The sequence below is a fragment of the Camelus dromedarius genome, chromosome 23 (genome assembly GCF_036321535.1).
Source record: "Camelus dromedarius isolate mCamDro1 chromosome 23, mCamDro1.pat, whole genome shotgun sequence".
Taxonomy (NCBI): Eukaryota; Metazoa; Chordata; class Mammalia; order Artiodactyla; family Camelidae; genus Camelus; species Camelus dromedarius.
Window position 1 is genome coordinate 13,349,167 of NC_087458.1, and position 921 is coordinate 13,350,087.

The window sequence follows — 921 nt, forward strand, 5'->3', positions numbered from 1 at the left end:
TAAAAAAAAAAAAGAAAGAAAAGTCAATGAGACCCAGGAGAATAAAATAAAGTAAAATAAAAGTATGCACTGAGGAATATGGAAACTCATAGGAAAGACCCAGAAACTGGACTGGAGTCATTGTGGAAGACATCTCAAGGGGAAGGTGGGGCATATATTCAAATAAAAGGAAGATCATGAACCAAAAAACCTGGAGGCAACACAAGAAACCCAAGACTAGGTAAGAAGAGGGTGTCTGAATCTCATTTGTCAGTTGAAATAAAATGAGCAGAGCAGGAAGAAAGGGGGAAAAAGAAGAAAATGTACGTAACATAAATATCAAGTGTTCCCATTTTTAATACAAAAATTAAAAAGTGCAGGCAATTTTAGTTCTTTGTTGGAAGTCTTCTGTGGAAAACTACTCTGTGAACAACACAAATAAACTAATTACTGAATATTAGGATTCACTTCTAAAGAGACTGAATAAGACTCTCATTGGAAAAAAAAGAGAGATGTTTGGGTACTTGAGGCAGCCTGCCTTCTACAGTTAGCTACATGTCGCTGTTTCCAAGAATGTGTGTATTTTACTCACTAAGATAAGACTTGATTATACCTTTCCTTTCTAGGACACCGAAGGGCTGGGTAATTCTAGCAGGGTGGTGTTCTTCTTGAGCTAAATGACTGTATATATTGGGAGGACGAGGTAGGAAGGAGGATTCAAATCGGATACTAATATATTTAATTGAACCATTTTATTTACTGCGTAGGAGCTAGAGATTCTCAACATGAGGGTTTTCTAAACTAAACCAACCCTATAAACAGCATAAGTGGCATTCACCTGTCATAACTCAAATCTATCAGGAGATAATAATGATAATAATATTTACTCGTTATTAAGAATTCATTTTGTACCCAAAAATGTGCTAGCGACTCTCTATATTC